At 39.8% G+C, this 20,432-nt stretch overlaps 1 protein-coding gene across 3 annotated transcripts in view; it reads right to left on the bottom strand.

Moving 5' to 3' along the window:
- The window catches only part of TPK1 (thiamin pyrophosphokinase 1), a 340,579-nt gene that overhangs the window by 302,435 nt on the left and 17,712 nt on the right, over positions 1–20,432 (bottom strand). The gene's annotated exons all lie outside the window — the stretch shown is intronic.

Raw genomic sequence — 20,432 nt, 5'->3', positions numbered from 1 at the left:
TTTTGTCATCTCCAATTCCCAGTGCACTGTGGTCCTTCTCATTCCCTACAGTCCTCAAACATCTCTCTTCTATAAATCCTGGAAGCATTACACATCTGGCATCAACCTAGTCTCTCTTCAACAACAGGCTCTTCTGAGAATCAAGGGTGATTTGAAACCTTTCTCAGTCATTTTCACTTACATTAAAACTGTGGTAAAATCAGATGCTGTTACTTTGAAGTAATGCTCCCAGCCAAGATTTCTCTCAAATTCTGCAACTATAAATGATTTTCAAGAAGAAGTATTTTCTTACTTAAAGCTACTCATAACTCATCAATAAAAGATTATCTAACCTTTTTTTACAATTATTTTCCATATGCTTTTATTGAAAATTAGAAGTCACGCATCGTTAACTGATGACTAAATACAGACTCATCTGCCTATTTTCAAGAGAAAGGATTCTGTGTTTCCATTGATTATGTTCCACTTCCTCAGATCCTTCACATTGCACAAGTTTTTCCTATAGCAAAGTAGAACTGGGCACAGAAATAATTCATGTGTCCAAAAATATGCCATATACCCTTACTGGAATACATGACCCAGGAAAGTTTTGAAAACAAGCAAGAAAAAAGACTATAGCTTTCGGACAAAAAAACCAAAACCACAAGCAAAGGAAAATAAAACCCCAAGGCTCCCCCCAAAACAACAAGCACCACCAAAATGAAAAAAAGGAAAAAAAAATCACAAGGAAGAAATGTTTGGAACCAAAATTGTTGAGGCTCATTTGTGAGATTTGGTCAACTCAAGCAGCAGCCTTAAGGAACTCTAGAATGTTTGAAATCTGGTGTTTGTCTTTTTTATCCTGTAAAATGGAATCCTTATAGATTTCTAGCAAGCCTAGGCCAGCAAAGATACTGAAATGCTTTTACAATTCTCACATTATGCACAAACAAGTGGGCAACAAGTAAGGATAAGCTTTGCTTAATGCCATTACCTGCATTAAGCCCCAGAACTGTGTGATGCCTCCCAGCACCTCCAGCAGGGTACACAAGAAGCATCTTTGGCTAAATTAAGAGCTATGCACAACACGTATCTTGGAAAATATAACAGTACAATAGGATACAGAGCGAACCAAAAATCAATATTTTGTGCAATATTAACCAGAGGCAACAAATGAGTCTAAACCAGTGTAACCTCAGTAAAGTAAGCTCAAGTGCATAGATTAGTGTTTTCTTCTTTAATTACTTCATTCCACATTACAGTAATTTCATGATTATAAGCTGCACCATTTTGACTAAAATTTTGATACAAACCCGAAGTGCGCCTTATAATCAGGTGCGGCTTATATATGGACAAAGAATGAAAAGTTCCTGTTTTACTTTGGAGGACAGGTATCTGCTCAGAAAGGCAGGAACTTCTCTTTGAAATGGAGACTATAAATCCCCTCCCTCCAAATTATTAAAATTTTGAAATCAAGGGGCTTTCAGGCAAAGATATGGGAATTAGGAATAACAGTTCTTTTCTAGGGAAATTCAAATAGAAATACAGTACTACAAAGAAACAAACCCCAAACCCTGACAAAGTCAGAGTACAACCTGACACCCTGTCAGGCAGGGTGTTGGTAGCAGTTCGATTAAATGGTGGTTGCAGTTCTCTTGCAGTGACAGATGTGGTTCAGTTGAAGCAGTGCTCCTGTACAAAGTGCAGTTTCCCTCTAAAGGTCCAGTGGTGATGTGGAGAAATCCAGTTTTTCTCTGGAGTCCAGTGGAGAAAGGGGCTACCTTAGTGTCCCAAAACCTCTGTTTTTATTTTGGTAAGAAATGTTGGGCTCTTCCCCCTGGCTGGAGCAACTTCCAATGGGATGAAGTAATTTTATCAGTCCCACAGTGGGACTCAATGGGCCATTAGCAGAAAATGACTCGCTGGAGGAAGGATGGGTTGTGAAAAGATAAAGAACAGTGCCCCGCCTGGTTTCAATGGATGGCCCATTAGCAGAATATCTGCCGTGGAGATAAGGATCACTGCCCCCACCCTCAACAGATGGTGATAGAATAGATACCTTTTATCAAACTCTGTATTGTAATGTGCGGCTTATAATCAGGTGCGGTTTATATATGGACAAAGAACGAAAAGTTGCCAACACCCGGAAGTGAGGCTTACAATTAGGTGCATCTTATAATCGTGAAATTACTGTACTTTACAATTGATAGTGCAACAACCTGCACTTGAAAGGAGAAAATAGAGACAGAGAGGTAGCCTAGGCAAGGAAGGACATTCCAAGCATGAAAAAGGATTAGACAGATGTAAAAATCTTCAGTGATATGGGGAAGCCAATAGAAAGTGACTTCAATCAGAACAGGTCACAAAGATATCGATAATAAAGTTGAGTTTGAAGCAAGGTGAAGGCACTTAGAAGTTTCAGGAGGGAATATGACACCAGCTGGGAAGGAGGGGAAGTCTTAACACTCACACACTGCCCTTCACACAGATACTCTATTTTGATATTCTTTTGTTAGAGTAAAAATACTCTCCATGGGCAAAGTTCTCTGACAAACTTCTCTCGCAAAGATAAACCAGTACAGCTCTGAGTCTTCCTACATCTTGGAGGAGTCCTCATTTCTCACTGCATTTGTCAGTTATTGTACACCAGAACTGGACATGGTATTTAGTACTGGAAGGCAAAAGCAGAGGCAACAGAAGATACCCTTGCATAGAAATAGGCTCTGCCACAGAAATATGTGAATTCAAATTCAGCAGAACCATTGCTCCCCACTGCAAAGTCCTCCCTCTCTGAATTCATTTTGCTTATAACGTTTATGGCAGGATTGTATTTTAATCACTTAACCCTATCTGTCTATGTGCAGTTCACTCAGAGATCCAAATGCCATTGTACACCATTCTCTTCCTCCTCTTTGCTATTTCCCACTCCATAAATCATTCACAGTCATTCCTAGTGATAATTTTGCATTTTCTTTCATTGAAGACAAAACACGACGAGGCATAAAACCCTGCTAGATTTCTCAGTACCTTTGTCCAGAACCCCTAGTGAATTTTCTCAAAAGCATTTGATTTAATTGTAGATTTAAGGCTGTAACTACTTATTTTGAAGGTATGTTTGGGTTTTTTCTATGTACAACCTTACACTGTTTCTATTTGCCTTAGAGAGACAAATACATCTATTTACATAGATACTTTCAGAACAGAGTTAATTTTACTAAGACTCTAAAAATGCCCCAAAAATATATCCAAAGATAATAGTCCCAAAGTTGGACTACTGATACCAATAATATATGTGAAATACTTCAACAGAATTCTTACCTGCTTTCTCTACTGTAAAACTTTAATTCACAGAGGAAAAGCGTTGAAAGCAGGGAATTACAAAACGGATGTAGAGGTTCCTTCTACATTTTTGTTGCAAAAATTATTTAATCTGAAAGAGGTTTTTTATGTTGAATAAAAAAAAGCTCCACTGTGTTCAGCATTACCAAGGAAGGATCTACAAATTTTCTACAGAAGCAATTGTCCTTTTCATCAGAGGAATAATAACCCAGGTTTGCTGTTTTCAAATTTTGTCTGTAAACATTTGCCAGAACTTTATACAGAATCTTCTGGGTGCCCAGTGCAGGACCAAACGCAACTAGCACACAACTGAAACAATGATGTTCCCTCTAAATATCAGGAAATACTTTTTCACTGTGAGGGGACGGAGCACCGGCACAGGTGTCCCAGGGACATGACATAGTAGCCCTCCTTGGAGATACTCCAAAGATGTCTGGAGACAGTCCTGGGCCACTGGCTGCAGGTGGCCATGCTTGAGCAGCAGGGCTGGACCACAGGACCACCACTAATCCTTTTTAGGCTAAACTCTTCTGTGATTCTGTGATGCAAATGTCTTATCTAAACTGAAAAAGAACATACTATCAAAACTTGGAATGCAAAGAGTAGTTTCTCTTCTAGATAGAAATGCCATATTTGCAACAACAGCTGATAGGGTTTTATAAGAGACTGACAGTGTAAATTGAAGTATAAGATTAAAACCTGATGTTTCTGCACTGCTTTATTCTGGTTGAACATCTGTTCTGTAGTTGGTTTGTGTATTTTGCTTGATTTTCAAATAGAATGTAGAATGAACAGAGTTTAAAAGATTGTTCTGAAGAACAGTATGAACATAGCCATGGCCAGTGCATGAAGAAATATTACAATCACAGAATAACAGCAAAGCATAATTTGGATCTCAGGATTTCACAGTTACGTCCCACAGCAAAGAATCCCTTAGCTTTGTGTTATATGCCATCAGTTTTGGCAATATTTTGAAATCATTCTCAAAAGAATGCAAGACACTGCACTGTTAAGTAGAGAATGTCATACATCTCTTCTAAAGAGGAGATGAGTCCAGAGTTATATAAATTCAAAAATTAATACAAGAATATTGGAAAGGAAGGTCATGGGGATTCTTTTAGTTTATTTTTAAAGGCTGGCAAAATTTCTTTAGTTTTTAGTTTTAAGCAAACACTATCAGGCTGAACAGGTCAAAGAAGGTTGAATGGAGTAATTGAGTACAGTTTAAGAACATGAGCACTTTATTCTTGCTGATAAATTACACAGCTGCTCTGAATTACATTTCATGCTGCTTTCACACAACATCTAATTTCCTCCTGCTAGTTCTAAAGCTACTTGGAACTGTACGCAATTAACTTCACCACCTTTCCGTTATCCTTTAAAAAGCATAAATTTTGTTTGCTTACAGTTCTCTACATATTTTCCTTTTTCCTTTAATGTCATAAAAATAATACACATTTGTAACAGAAGCAATGCATTAGCAGCATAATGCAAATTCTTAAATTAATAAGATATATGATCAATTACAGTAATTTCACGAATACAAGCCGCAGCAATTTGACAAAAAATTTTGGTGGAAAGTGCGGCTAATAGTCGGGGGCGGCTAATATGTGAATAATTTTCTGACATTTACAACCCCAGACGTGCCAGCCAGGGCGCAGAGCCAAGCACCTGCCAGTAAAAGCCGGCATTCCACGATTGTTACAGTGTTACTGTGTTGCCCTGGCTCTCTGCAGGCAGCACGGGGGGCGGGGAGAGAGGCGGGACAGCTCTCTTCTTCCCTCCTCTGCCGCAGCCCAGGGGGGAGTGGGGGGGGGGGGGGCGCGCCGCCATTGCCGCGGCCCGGGGAGCCGACGGGGGCCCTGCGCCGCCATTGCCGCGGCTCAGGGAGCCGACGGGGGCCCTGCGCCGTCATTGCCGCGGCCCGGGGAGGACTGGGGGGGGGGGGGGCGCCGCCATTGCCGCGGCCCGGGAAGGGGGGGGGGAAGTGCGCGCCGCCATTGCTGCGGCTCGGGGAGCTGACGGGAGCCCCGCACAACCATTGCTGCGGCTCGGGGAGGAGGCGGGGTGCTTTGCCCGCGCCCGCTGCCTGCGCCACGGGCGCGGGAAAGCTCCGTCCCCACCCGCCGCCGCTGCTGTAGGAGCGGGGGAAGCTCCGTCCCTGCCTGCCACTGCGGGGCAGTGCCGACCTGGGGTGATCGAGCCCAGTGGCAGCGGCGGTCGGCCCCGAGCGGCAGCACCGGGCTGGGCCACCTGGCCCCATCAGCAGCCCCTAGCGGGCCGAGCCTGCACAGCCTTAGCTCAGCCAGTAAACCCCGCCCTCCCACGGTTCTGTTACTAATTGCACGCGGGTCCTCGCTGCGAACGACAGAGCGGCTTATATTCGGGTGCGGCTTATTTATGGACAAAAACCGAAATATTTGCCAACACTCAGAGATGCGGTTTATACCCAGTGCGGCTTGTATTCGTGAATTTACTGTAATTGTAAAAGAGTGCAAGTTCTTGTACTACAGAATAGTCATGTAACTCCAAGCTTACTGCAAACTACAAACTGGAGCTTTTTTCCTGTTTTCAGTACATTTTGAACAACTCAAAGTCTTTTTCGCCTGTATTTGGAAATAGTACAAAAGGCTAACTTTTCTGTTTCCTGAATACAATTTACACTTCGTCATCAACCTATTTTCAATTATGGAAATTGCAATATGAATGGATCTAAAATGAAGCAGAGTTTTTTTTACTGAAAAAAAAATGGGGAAAAGTGGTTGCGATTAAAAAAAAAAAAGTTGCACAAAACCAGTTTTATACAAAGATACAAACAAAAATTTCTTTTAGAAAGAACGTATCTTTGACGTGGTAAAGAATAATATGTAGCACAGAGGACCTATAGTACATATAAATATCCTTTACTGAATGTCTAACTGTGCAGGTTCTGGAAAAGGAAAAGTAGTTTTTGCAAGGATAAACAGTTAAGGCACACAATTTTAAACATAGGCTTAAGTTCTCCCTCCTTGCCCAAGACTGAATGGGACAGGTACATGAACTGCACAGCTACACTGAAAAGAATGGGTCATATTTACTTCTTTTGAATGATGCCGCCAAGAAATTTATGCCTAATTCACAGAGGTCAGCTGCAATCCTTTCAATTACTTCAACAGACTGCATTTATTTGTTGGGTAATTTTAAAAATTCCATTAAGAATGTATTCAAATTGTAAATACTGAATATAAAGCCTGAATAAAATAATACAAATGGAAATAATATAAATACTGAATACACTGAATATAAAGCTTTACACTTACACATACTTCTCACCTACAGGAGTGTAAACTAGCACTAACAATAAGCTTATTTAACATGTTCCATGAAGTTGTTAATTCTCTTATGGTGGTGTTTTTAATGATGACAAAATACGTATGATTTTGGATGATAAGTTGGCAATAAAGTTCTCATAATAAATAAATAATAGAATTTCTGTTATTTCTGTTATTCTTTCAGCTAAAATAATGCATTACCTTGCAATTCAAATTTCATTTTGACACTTCTCTAGCAAAGGAAGGTATAGGCAAATGTTAAATCAGTTTCAAAGAGACTAAATTCTGAAGAGTCAAACAGATACTCCTATTACAAATGCAAATTGCTCTTTTTCCTGCTCTCTTTAATGATCCATTTAAGTATTTTAAAAAATTTGCTTCAATAGATTTTTGATACTAAAAAAAATAAAAACAAGGTAGAAGAAAAAGTACCTTAATTTAGATTCTACAAGGTTATTAAGAAGTATAATATTGAGTTAAGAGCACTTACACCAATTCATTCACAACATCCTCACATTTCAACCAACTTTTCCAGGAACTAGTAAATTTGAGTAATTTGTTCGCAGCAGTTTTGACTCACCCCAATACGTAGATTTTTTTTTTTTTTGGTACTTGCTCAAAATACAAAAATATAATTTATTTATGAAGTTGGGGGAAAAATTAGCCCAAAAGAAACAGGGAAGTATCCAGATAAAGATACTGGGAGTTGTGGTCCCTTAAGTCAGACTAAATTTTCACCTTAAGCATAAGCATTTTCTCCCAGTGAAAGTACTTAGCAACTTAATTTTATGGTAGGATGAGTTTCACAGTTTGTCTTGCTATCTTCCCAGAGATACCTAGTTTCATATGACAATTCTCAGACCAAACACCATTGATGCACAAGTATTTTTGATACAGCCATCTACAGGCTTTGGCAAAAAAACCCAGGTAGAGTGGATTTCTAAAGTGTTAATTAAAGAAAAATAAAAGCACCAGACTTGATATCTACTCTGTTGAAGTGATTGTGTGAATACTCTTGACTCATTATAAGACAAAATTACTCATCTTAAACCATTTATGTATTTATTTCAATTTATTTATTTTAATCCAAAGCACTGAATAATATTGCAGATGAAGTCACCATGAGGTAGTCATACAACAAATACGGCAAAAGACTCCACTTTTAATATCACATATCTGTGATTTATTGATCTCTCAGAATCTGATGGAGGATGAGACTTTTAATTAAGGCAAGTGATTAAATGCAAATCCTTCCCAAGCCTTTCATGAAAATCTTGCTTCAGAGAGTAATTTGAAGAGCCATAGCAAAGCTGAGTCAGTATGCTTAGAAAGAAAAGGTGTATTCCTAACAAGATTAGTTGCATTGAGGCAAGATAATATTGAAGATAAAGGCAATTTCTAGTTCTCAGTAGGAAACAACTGACAAAACTAGCACTGAAGAATATTTTTTTGCTCTTGCAAAATTAGCAAAGCTGCTATTCTTACATCTTTCAAAAAATCTTAGTGGATTTTAAATTACTCCGGCATGTCCCTTTGTTTTATTCACTCTAATGACAAAAAATTGTTAATCTTCTTCAAGTGAAGCTGTTCCATAACTGTAGCAGGAGAAAGTATAACAGAAACAGATGACAGTGAATATTGTGTCTCACTTCAAGGTGATACCTTGGCAGTGCACAGAGTCCTTCTGTTAGAGAAGGCTCAGCTTAGTTAAATATATCACTGATGTGACCTCCTTAATTTCAGGGAATGAGCTGAAAATGTTCGTTCTGATTAAATTCCTTTTTGTCATAAGTGAACCAACATTGAGAAATTATGAAACTAAATTCTTTCTTCCTTCTTAAAACATCCATAATATGTTGGGATCTGTGACTTTCTTCATGAACTTTTCCTAAGTATCCTCTTCCTCCTCAATTTTTTCTTACAAGTTTACTTTAAACATATTTATACATATATATATATCTTTACATTTTTATCTTTCAATTTTATTTTTATTTACATAACAATTGGCATGAAACATAGAGTCAGAAATATAATCCTAGAAACAAATTTCTTAATGTAAAAGCTCAAGCACGAGGTAAAAAACTCCAAAACCAGAGAATTAAGGCAGAAAGAATCTTAAGAAATTATTAAATAAGTCTGTCAGACACAAATACACCTAATGTGAAGAGGGCAGAAAGCATACAAATAGTAAACTAACTGAAACAAAAGCAACATTCAGAATTCATATGAAGGACCTTACTGCTTACACTGGGATGAGGAAGGAGACTTTAATGTGTATGCAAGTACACGGAAAAGAATATGAAACCAGAAAGCCAAAAAAGACTGAAAAGTAGAAAAATAAATATAAAAGAATCACAGAATCACAGACTATGGTGAGTTGGAAGGGACCCACAAGGATCATTGAATCCAACTCCTGGCCCTGCATGGGATCATTCCCAAGAGTCACATCTTGTGCCCAAGAGTATTGTCAAAACACTTCATGTATTCTTGTCAGGCTTGGTGCTGTGACCAGTTCCCTGGGGAGCCTGTTCAGTGTCCAATCACCCTCTGGGGGATGAACCTTTCTCAAATATCCAACTTAAATCTCTCCTGACAAAATTTCAGGTCATTGTCACTGTCACTGGCCACCAGAGAGATCAGGGCCTGCCTTTCCTCTTCGGCAATGAGGTCTCCCCTCAGTCTCCTCCAAGCTGAACAGCCCAAGTGACCTCAGTCCCTCATCATCTGGCTTCCCTTCAAGGCCTATTACCACCCTTGTTGCTCTCCTTTGGATGGTTTCTAAAAGTTTAATATCTTTCTTATATTGCTGTGACCGAGATTGAAGAGTTTCGGAGAGGAATATTTGGATAAAAGACAACCCCCCCACAAAAAACAGTACAAATCTATGGGGTTTACATCACTCAGAAACACATAGCAGACACCCATTTGCAAACCACTTCACATCAAAACGTGCAGATGTGAAACAAAGGTTCAGGAACCACAGCTCAGAAAAAACAGGAAAATGTCTGTCACTTTATCAGTACCCAGGCTAGGTAGAGCTAAATCAGAGGCATGTTTAAAGCTTCACATGTGCTCAGCTGCCTCCCAGGAAACAGGCTCCTGTGAGGCTCCGGTCTAAGGCAAAGACGTGTCAGTAAATACTGTGCAATCCTCCATATGGGTGTCTCACATCTCTTCTGAAGGGCATAAATACAACTGCCCTTGTAAAAGAATGACTGGATTACTCATCTACATATTATTCAAGAGTCTAACTTCTCTTGTTCTGGTGAGAGTCTTGACCTTCAACCTCAGACCACTCTTCCTGCAAAAATATTTTATATTATTAGACTCCATTTTCACCTAAAAATTTTCAACTATTTCTAGCTAATACCCCCTTCATGGGATATAACGAAATACACATTTTTGTTGGTAAAAATTTCAGTAACCCAGAAGGAAGAATCCTGGAAAAGTACAATGTGTTGCTATTGTTGTTGTGAAATTATTAGTGATAATTGCCTTCTAAAGAAATTCTGAAATATGAAGTTACTCAACTGGAATTTTGTTTGAGCATGATAATACTATATTTAAAAATATAGTCTTCTTGGTTTCATACAATTTACAACATGGTAAATTCACAGATTTCTATTGAGTTGGTCCTGACTTATGTAGTCAGAAAAAATTTGCATGTCTGGCTGAAAATCACCCTGTGAAAACTTCTTCAGTTGCACAGCTAATAGTGCATTATCATAAAGGAGACTTAAAAACATCTACCAATGATGTCTGCAGGTTTTTTGGGTTTTTTTTAATACTATCAAGTAAGAATTCAAGCACGTTTTTGGTGAATATGAATTCACTGAAGAAAATCATGTCAGAATAAACATTTTGAGGGGTGCTTAAATTTTTTTCTTTACTAGTTTTCAGGAGAAGGAATTTGCTATAAAATCTAGAACAGTCATAAAGTTGCACAGAGTTTTAACATTACAGTAATTTCACGATTATAAGTTGCACTGAGTATAAGCCGCACTTCTGGTTGCCAGCAATTTTTCATTCTTTGTCCATATATAAGCCGCACCTGATTATAAGCCGCACTTTGGGTTTGGACCAAAATTTTAGTCAAAAGGGTGCGGCTTATAATCGTGAAATTACTGTAACTACAGAAAAAAGGGACCAGAAGAAGGCTAAATAGGACAAGAAGTTGGCTAACAAGCAAATGATACTGATTTTTTCCAAAAGGAAACGCTGTAAATTGAAGAAAAGGTTAGTAGGATAGATACTCAAGGATCAATGCTAGCACTAATCTTAATATTTTATTAACTGCAGCATAATACAAAGTTTACTAATGATTAAGTCAGAAGGCATCATCAACACAAAGAGATGGATACCTTATGGAACTTAATGCATGGTCTTGTGGCACAAAATAAAAACAGGATGAAATAACAGAACCAACTAGAAATTAATAGAGCCAAAAGCACAAGAAATGCATTTCTGGGGTCTATTAAAAAAACATGCTATGCCCTGGGAGCTGATGAACTGCTAAAGAATCAAAGATACAAAAACTCCTATAGAAGATTCCATGCAGAAAAATGTTCACACATAAATTACCCATAAAAAAGGAAATTAGAAGACAGTTGCTTGTTATCAGAACAAGGGCCTTTTGTAGCAAAATAGTAGAGAGTAAAGGACAAAATCCTCCTGTTGTTACATAAAAATGAAGAGCTAGTTGAAAGCGAGAAAAGGATTACATTGTGTGGGATCAAACTTGTCAGTCATTAGATGATCCAGTCAACCTTTTTCATTCTTCTCACCTCCACTTTCTAGTTTATCAAGTCATTGCAAAAGTTGCAATTATCACATATCCAGGGAAATGCATTATTTAAATCCTTCATTAGTAGTATTTTTGTTTCCAAAACAGACAGCATTTGCAAAGTACAAAAGTGCCTGACCCATACCTAGTACAACATTATATAATCTAATACTGGAAAAATAATACACTGTAACTCTTTTTTCTCCCACTTTAAAATATATGCACTATGATGAGAACTACCGAGGGAATCTGAATCCAAACGAAACAGTCTGGAAAATGTCCTGTGTTCCAGTTCTGCAGACTGGGCTCTGTGAGGTACTAGACTTTAATAATCCATTTGCTTTTTGACACAAGGTCAAGAGACTTTCCAAAATTGAGAGCGAAAGAACAACTATTTATTAACTATATATATAGTGTCAGTCCCTCTACAGAGACACAAAACAAAAGTCAGTTTTTCTTCTTTCTTAAGGCCCAATATTGCATTCCATGGTTCAGGTGAACACTTCATAAGCTGTCATTTCTGGGAGTTCTGAACAATAATTAAACCAAAGAGGACATGATGTTCTGTCATGAATTCTCTTGAGATCTGCACTCAATACAGATTTTTCCATAGTTAATGCACAGTGTTGACACATAGTTATGAGTATATTTACTTGGTTTTTACTGGAAGATTGGTTATCAAACAAGTTTTTATCACTCTGCTCTGCTGCGAAATTTGTATTACAAACTGCAATGCACCATGGCTCAAAACAAGCTTGTTATTTTTTAACATGTCTATAACTAATTACAGTTCTTTTTTTGGTTTTTTTTTTTTTTTAAATATAAGTAGAATTCTGTGTTGCAGTTAGTTTATTTATTTTTTTCTGAGTTCGGGTAATGAAGTAGGCTCTCTGCAAATACACTGAACTCTTGAAAATTAAGTTTTTACACTATGCACTACAAGACAGATTTACTTTTTTTCTGCACAGCTTTCACTTCTCAAGTGATAACAAAATATCCAGAACTATTCAGTCATTAAGTTTTGGTTGGTTGGTTTGGTGGTTTTTTTTGTTTTGGGGTTTTTTTTTTTTTTCCCCTCATACGGCAGAAAAGAATCTAATCATCTTCCTGTATCATTTTCCTCAGCACTTTGCCATAATCACCATCAATATAATTGTATTCCATTTCCGTGCAAGGAGTTCCAGCACTTTACAAAGCATCGAAGAGATTCCTTTACCTTGCTGTAAGATGTGCTTTAGTCCACAAGAAATACTTAACATCTGAAATGAGGTCAATATGAAACACTGTACTAGTCAAAAAAGTTTAAATACTGTGTATTTACAGACAACGGTAACAACAAAAAAGGTAGCAGTAATACAGTTCTAGTAACAGAGAAAAACAGTACATTTCATTGCATTGAAAATTATTCTGATAGGATTTTATTGATACAATAAAATTATGGAATATCCGGAGTTGTGAGGAACATGACAAGGACAGTCCAACCCTGTCCCAGCTCTGCATAGGACAGTCCCAAAAGTCATGCCATGTGCCCAAGGGCATTTTCCAAATGCTTCTTGAATTCTGTCATGCTCGGTGCCAGGACTATTTCCCTGGAGAGCCTGTTCACTGCCCAACCAACCTCTGAGGGAAGTAAAACTTCTAATATCCAGCCTAAACCTCCCCTGACACAACTCCAGGCCCTTCCCTCAGGTCCTGTCACTGGTCACCAGAGAGAAGAGATCAGTCTCAGCCCCTCCTCTTTCCTTCACGAGAAAGCTGTAGACTGTTATTCCTCTAGTTAAACCCATACATTTATTTAGATAGTTAGAAATTAAGTACTAGATACTGAAAAAACTAACTTGGGAAGTAGACAGAAATTGCATATGCATGAAACAACATTTATTGTTATTCAGCATCCAGTACTTAATGAACTGAACCAAAGGTTGCATCCAGGCTTTTAACAGCAACTGCTATTTATTTCTCCATAAATTTTTCTAATCCCTCTGAAAATCTTACCACTTTTAATTGTCCCCGTATCTGTGGATGTGAGCTTGTACAATTTAATTGCAATCTGCATTAAAATTAGTTATTTCACTACAAACATAGAACGTTTGATATTATACCCTAAGCTTTGGTATTAAAAAAAAACAAACCAAAACCAACACAACAACAAAACAATCAACAAACAGAAAATACTTGTTCCTGGTTTTAATTATGATTTATAGGCTTCCACTATATTTCCTCTGTCTTTTCCAAGTTGAAGACTTAATTTACTTAGTCACTTGCATGGAAACACTACACACCACTAATAGTCATCATTACCTATTCCTATACTTTTTTTTTAATCCAGCTGCACAAAATTGCCTCTGTTTGCCCTATACAGTAAATTTGGTCTTATATGATCCAGCTTTTCATAACACTGTATGAAACAAAACACTCCAATGATGTAAAGTCAAACTCCTAACCATATATATATGTCACAATACCTGTATTTGAAGTAATTTAACAAGTGATTACACAACTTAAAAGAAAGGCAGGAAATACAGAATTGGTGCTAGCACAAGTGGGCACAACAGCAGCAAAATTAATGAGAAAATACCAAGACATATCAGGTGAGAATCTGTCATTAGATACATCTGAATTAGTAAAAAAATAGCTTAATTATATATAGTTTGATTCCCCATAATGTTTTTCCAAGGCACAGTAATCTTCTGCATGCCAGGATTGTTCAAAAAACATATGAAAATTAATAAAAAAGGTTGCCTATTTAAATTACCTTACATTGTTCTGTCTTCCTTTTTAAAGTATAGGTATAAACTACTGCTTAGATTTTATGTAAGAGTTGTATTATTCATCAAAGTAGTCTTTCCTTGACTGTCATGATTTTGTTGTCTTACAAAGAAATAACAAATAGACAGTAAAATTTAAAAAACATTGGAATGAAAATATTTCTCTAAGAAGCAAGCACATTTATTTTATCATGTGGAATGATAAAATCTGAATTCACAGAAGAAAAAATATGCAGCAGGATAGAGTAAACGGGTACAATTTTTGAGAAAACATCTTTTTGTCTCAGAGTAAATACTCATTAGTAAATCTGTTCACAGGAAAGATGAGGTTTGATAAACATATTTGTTTTCAAAATCTCTTAAGCTGTTCAAATATCCTAACTCATAATTCTCCAAGTGAGATATTTCACTGAACTAGAAAGTTCACTCAAAGCACGAACAGTCACATTTGGGGGGGAAAAAAAAAAAGATAATTTAAATAAAAATTATTTGATTGATCTTAACTATAATTTAGGAATGTCTTCGAGAATTTAACTTCTTGTTCCAATTTAGGACAAAGGCATCTTTTAAACATTTGCTTACTTTTCCAGGACAAAGTAATCGTCTCTCAATTCCAGATGTTCAGTAAAGGCACAAAGTATTTGTGAACACAGGTGCTTATATTACCTTACCCTTCTGAAAATTACACGTAAGTACAATGACACAAGCAGCTTTCTTTTAGGAGTGGAGCAAAGCTGATCTTCTAGAACTCCACAGGAGTGGGTAATTTGCTTCTCTGGATCTACAAAGAGCTTAAAGTGCAGTGAATAAACATCTCAACAAAATAATTTTCCTGGCAGAACAAGATCCCATGCAGAAACACTGAACCTCCCAGCAAGAGCCTTTAGTCTTCCTATATTCACAGGTGACCTTGGTGGCATACTGCTAAAACAACTGGAATGCGAAAACCAAGGAGTATGTCACAATGTGTATGGCACACACATACAGAAGAAAACAATATTCCCATTAAAGATGTTAAAGAAAGATGGCCAAAGCTGATGAGGCAGTCTATCATAACTTAATTGTATTTCTGCTATGTCATTTCAATGAAAGGAAGGAAATAGTAATGAGTATTTTAAAAGCTACACCATACGTGCTCGCAGCACCTGCTTCCAGTCTACACAAACTAATTCTGATGAATATAACCAACAGAGAACAGCAATACAGTACTCACTAAGGGAAACAATCACGATACTCACCACTTCTGTAAAACTATCAATCACATCTGTTGTTTGCACACACCAAAAGTTTATTGAAAAATCTAATTTTTATTTAGAAAACAGCACTCAGTTATTGCATGGCAGTTGGGGTATCTTTGGCTTTTTGTTAGGTTGTTGTTCGGTTGTTTTTTCTTTAAAGACCTATGTAACTGCTAAACTCTTTCACCAACGGGGAATTACTCTGATTTTTTAATAAAAAAATGTCTGGAAAGACCATGAACTACTGGCATTATATTTTATCAACAGGTTTCTCAGCTTAATTCTTACAGGCAAGAAACCAATGCAACAATAAAAATGCTAATTGAGAAAGTTTTTGGAAAGATGTTGCAGACAATGCAACTACATGCACGGGAAATTAATTCTGCAGATGATGTGTAAAAGATGGGTTATAAAGTTAACGAGATATTACTTAAGGCAAGAGAAACAATTAGACTATTAACAGTGAAGATAAAGCAACATTTTGCCATCAAATATAATGAACCCAATTAAAAGTAAAATGAAAATTTAGATATGAATATGAAAATAAAATTGAACAAGAAAGAAGGCCTAAAGAGTTCACAGGCTCAAAATCCAAACAAATCTGTCCTAAACCACAGCACATACAAAGAACCTGAACAGTCTTAGTTTATAATTTTTGCACATGCTAAAAATCTGAAATTTCCATCCTCCTTCAAGGCATTGATTGGTCTGCTATTTTGTAAGACTAGAGAGAGATGTTATGGGCACCAGAAACAAAACTAAAAGGTACGGGTGTAATTGCAAACACAGTTGAGTACTGAAAAGGCCGTAAGCTGTGTTATGCAGATAATCCTTCTGAAGAATCTGTAATGCTTAAAGGGAAGACTCTTCTCCAAGGAATGTTGCAGACACATGCAACAATGGAGCAAGTGAAATCTACAGCTATTAGGTTGCATTGTTCCACAAAATACTTTTCTGACACTATAGAAGCATGACAGATGCCAAATCCAATTCTCCTTACACCACTAATTTAAGTCATATAACCTGATGAAACAACAGGGGATTTAGACCTATCAAGACATTTCATGCAATAAACAGTCTTTCTTACTCTGCCATCACCAGGTGGGACTGCATACAAACACTTCAGCCCCCTTGGTTCAGAAGCATTTTTGAAGCAGAGAATGGAATGGTTTCAAGTCTCTGGTTAGCAATGTCAACATGTTCCTCATGGCAGACGCCATCCTTCATGAGTCTGTCACTATTTTTTGTTTCGTTTCCAAGTATTTCCTTGTTATTTCTTTACTGCTTATTCACTTTCAAAACTCTGAAGGCCCTCTGATTGCCCCTCTCCTCCCAGTGTTTTGAAAGATCCCACTACTAGCATCATTATCAGATGATGATGCTGTCCTCGGCCTCTGCTGCTGGTTTCTCTCTGTCAGTACTGACGTCTCGTTAATGTCTTACTCATGCAAGGTCTCCAATGATTTCAGCCTAAAAGACTTATTAGCAACATTTGAATCTTCAATGCTTTTTCCTAAACCATCCCACTCTTGTGAAAAGTTCACTATATGTTATCCTTAAAAATCTTTCTGATTTACCAGGTGCTACAATTCCACAGGCATAGACTGGCAGTTAAGGGTTTGCATGCCATATTTACTAAGCATGGTGATGATCACAGACACCTCACCTTCCCTTGGTGCTTCCCTTCCCTCTATTTTAATAGTTTGCACAACAAATATCTCAGCTGTTGTTTTGGAACTAGCAACTGAATTCTTTTCAATAACAACTAGTCTATATATTAGTTTCCCCTAGCCTAGAGGCCTCACCTTTCAGAACATATTTCAATGCAAATACAGGTTTTAACTACTTTTTTACACACCACTTGCTAGTCTGTCCTAAAAATGCATCCCTCGTGCTCAGAAAAATATAACAAGATAATATGGAATGTCTTTGGAAAATTTCCAGAAATAAGGAGAGTGACAACAAGAAAAGTAATAACAGAGCATCCTAAAAGCAATGTTCCCTAACTGTAGAACATGCAAGAAGTGCAAAAAGATAAAGATACCCTCTCCTATTATCTACAAACATCCCATGCTAATTTGGCCTTTGAAAAACTTGGGGCATTGTCTGGGTAGCATCAAGTAAACTTGTAATGTTGTATAAAATACAATTGCTAAATAACGACTTGTTGAACAGTGTATTCTCAAGAGAAAAGGAATAAACATTTTCCCAGTCATTAACTTTTGAATTCCAATTACAGTAGTTTCACGAATACAAGCCGCACGGATTATAAGCCGCACTTCCGGTGCCTCGACAATGTTGCTGTCTTTGTCAATAGATAAGTCGCACCCCGAATATTAGCCGCACTTTCGTTCGTCGCGAGAATCCGTGCGCAGCTTTCACAAATTGGCCAATTAGTAAGAGGATCGCGGCATAGCGGGCTTTACTGGCTCGGGGCGGGGCTAGGCAGGCTCGGCCCGCTCATGGTTGCCGACGGGGCCGGGTGGCCCAGCTCAGCGCCACGGCTCGGCGGGGCTGGCTGGGTGGTGCTGCCGCCGCCGCCGCCGGGCTCGCTGGCCCCCCTCTCCCGTCAGCACCGCCCCGCTGCCGCGTTCGCTCGCCCGGCTGGCAGGGCTGCCGCCGCCGGGCTCACCGGCCGCCCCGCTGCCGCTTTCGCTCGCCCCGCTGCCGCTTTCGCTCGCCCCGCGCCGCGCCTCGCGAGCGCCGCGCCCGCCCCGCGGCGCTTTCGCGGCTCGCGGCGGCGCTTTCGCGGCTCGCGGTTCGCGGCTCGCGGTTCGCGGCTCGCGGCTCGCGGCTCGCGGCGGCGCTTTCGCGGCTCGCGGTTCGCGGCTCGCGGCTCACGGCTCGCGGCTCGCGGCTCGCGGCTCGCGGCTCGCGGTTCGCGGCTCGCGGCTCGCGGTTCGCGGCTCGCGGTTCGCGGCTCGCGGCGGCGCTTTCGCGGCTCGCGGTTCGCGGTTCGCGGCTCGCGGCGGCGCTTTCGCGGCTCGCGGTTCGCGGCGGCGCTTTCGCGGCTCGCGGTTCGCGGCTCGCGGTTCGCGGCGGCGCTTTCGCGGCTCGCGGTTCGCGGCTCGCAGTTCGCGGCGGCGCTTTCGCGGCTCGCGGCTCGCGGCTCGCGGCGGCGCTTTCGCGGCTCGCGGTTCGCGGCGAGCGGCGGCGCTTTCGCGAGCGGCGGCGCTTTCGCGAGGGCCGCTTTCGCTCGCCCCGCCGGCAGGGCTGCCGCCGCCGCCACCAGGCTCGCCGGCCGCCCCCTCCCGTCTGCACCGCCGCCGCGTTTCCTCGCCCTGGCCGGCACTGCAGGCCCCCGCACCGCCGGGCTCCCCCACGCTGCTGGCCCCGATTATGCTGGGCTTCCCCCGCTGCCAGGCAGCCCCACCCGCCGGCCTTCCTGCTTCTGCCATGCTCCCCTGCACTGCTAGCCCCAGTTCTCCCGGGCTCCCCCGCCATGCTGGCTCAGGCTCTGCCGCCCGCCCCCGACACTGCTGGCCCCGCCTCTGCCAGGCTTTCCCACCTCTGCCGGGGCCGGCCGGGCTCCAACTTGGCTTGGGGCTGCCGCGGGCTCTCACTTCCGTGTTGGCAGCTTTTAGAATTTTGTTAATAGATTAGCCGCCCCGGAATATTAGCCGCACTTCCGGGTTTCCACCAAAATTTTGGTCAAATTGGTGCGGCTTGTATTCGTGAAATTACTGTACTCTAGATGTTACAATGACCAGGTCTGCAAAGAGCAAAGTCTCAGCCCTCAGAAGTGTGAAAGTTTCTTTGCTAATCTGAATCACATACAGTCAACTACCAAACTGTACTGGCAGAAGCATAATGTATAAAGGAATCTCCAGACCACCGGGTGCTGAAAGCACTGACCACGTTTGTTGAATCCCATGCACTTCTCTGAGGATTTCAAGGCACAGAACTTAGTTCCATGGACCACTTGATCTCTAGAAAGTGAGACACTGAAAGCAGATAGTCAGTTGCTCAAATATTAAGTTTTCTAGTGACAAGTCATGTATGTGAACAGTTACCAAAATTTCACTCCATTATTCAAATCGTGGTCAAAATGAGATCTTTTATGATTTTTCTTCTGATTTCGATGATATGAATGCTAGTATTGGAAAATTAAAGACTTGACTCTCACCTCTCCAGTCCCAGCAAGGGACTGTCTCCAAGAAAAAGCTGAATAGGTATCTGGGAGGCATGATTTTCAACTAAATTATATTTGTATATAAAGCTGCATGGATACCCTTGTTTCAGCTCCCACTAGTTTTACTTTAGTTGGGTTTTCTTTCTTTTTAGTTCTTTTGCTTAGGGACACATTTAAGATGAATGAAGGAAGCTGCTTTTGCATTACAAAATAGAGTCCATAAAGGGATTTATAAAAGTTTACTTACCCAGTGGGGCTTATGGCATTTAATAAACTTTCTCATGTGAACAATATCAAACTGCCACTTCTCTCCAAATTCCCCAAATAAATTTAAAAGCAAGGTGCATTCTTTCCTTGCCAGCACAATCAGAGACTACTGACTACTGATGCCACTTCTAGAAAATATTATTTTTATTCGTAGTATGCTCTTAAGGGATTCCCCAGGGATACGTACTTATTTCTAGCAAACTACAGGAGCACACAGCTGGAATTTTAGAAATATTTCTTAAGAATCCATCCAGAGAGAAAAGATTTGAAAGACTATATATTTTATGATGACCCAGCAACACCACAGTAGCTCACTTACCAAGAAGATGAATACAAGTGTGCACAATAGGTGCACCCTAAGGTAACTAAGTAGGAAAGATCCTTTTCCATACAGTCATGGTTGAAAATAGACATGCATTTCATACTTCTAAAATGATTTAATAAAATCATAGCTATAGAATAAAAAAATAGGTTAGACAAGGCACTGGAGGGATTATCAAGTTTCTAACAAATGAAATAGAGCTTTGTGATTTGGTTAAATCCTATGGACCACTGGGAGGTAAAATAATGACCATTTTCATTGAATGGTGTGCATTAGTTAAGTTATATGTGGAC

The sequence above is a fragment of the Catharus ustulatus genome, chromosome 1, assembly GCF_009819885.2.
Source record: "Catharus ustulatus isolate bCatUst1 chromosome 1, bCatUst1.pri.v2, whole genome shotgun sequence".
Classification (NCBI taxonomy): domain Eukaryota; kingdom Metazoa; phylum Chordata; class Aves; order Passeriformes; family Turdidae; genus Catharus; species Catharus ustulatus.
The sequence above is the reverse complement of the archived record's forward strand: the minus strand, read 5'-3'. Positions and strand labels throughout refer to the sequence as shown.